Below are 930 nucleotides of genomic sequence, written 5' to 3' on the forward strand. Positions count from 1 at the left end.
TTTAATTCTTCTTTAAACATCTTAGGAAAGAATAACTGCACAGTGTGATTTCTGTTGAAAAAAACAAACGAATAGTAAAGAAAAGCTGAATGTTTTAATATTTATTTTCAAGTCTGTAAACAAGATTCAAATTTTGCAAGGTCGCCGGTAATCCCAGGGTGGCGTTCCAAGGTTAATTCGTTAAAGTGACAATATAAACTACGGGCAAAATAATATTATTTCAGGTCGTTGCTCGAAATTGGAAAAGGAAATCGCTCTGGACGATTCCAGAAAGATCGTGTAACATAAAAACTTATGAGGCACGAATGGCCGTGAAAAAATCTTTAACCTAACTTTGTGTCGAAAGTCTTGACTGAATACGCAGTCTAGTTATTATAATGTCTATGGTCTCAGTACTAGAGACATTGAGGTTGCGCCATCTAGGTATTATAATATTTATGGTCCGACTGCCGCAGACATTGAGGTTGCGCGGTCTAGATATTATAACCTTTATGGTTTCAGCGCGAGGTGCGGGATTCCCGTGTTCCGTTGCAACTTTCAGGTCTGATTAGATATTCATTTCCACTCATACCAATTGTTTTTTTATCGTCAACTGTTTCGAAATTGTTACGGCCGTAGAACGCGCTTGGGGCAGTGATGCCGGAATCGTGGTACTGTTTACCCCCACCACTCTCCCACTCCGACGTACCATCGTCTCTCACTATGACGTCCCGGCTACCCCCACTTTACGTCCACCGTGCTGGCACACACAAGCATATCCAAGCCCTGTCCGTGTGCGCTGGCCGTTCGAGAGACGGTGAGCTATATTTAGAAAAGAGTGGGGGTAAACCGTACCACGATTCTACCATCCTGCTGCCTTGGAAATCCTGTTCGAATATCACTGCGGCGAAAATTCACGTTCTCGACGCGATGCCCCGCAACCTAAGCGCG

The sequence above is a fragment of the Dufourea novaeangliae genome, unplaced genomic scaffold (assembly GCF_001272555.1).
Source record: "Dufourea novaeangliae isolate 0120121106 unplaced genomic scaffold, ASM127255v1 scaffold48, whole genome shotgun sequence".
NCBI classification, from domain to species: Eukaryota; Metazoa; Arthropoda; class Insecta; order Hymenoptera; family Halictidae; genus Dufourea; species Dufourea novaeangliae.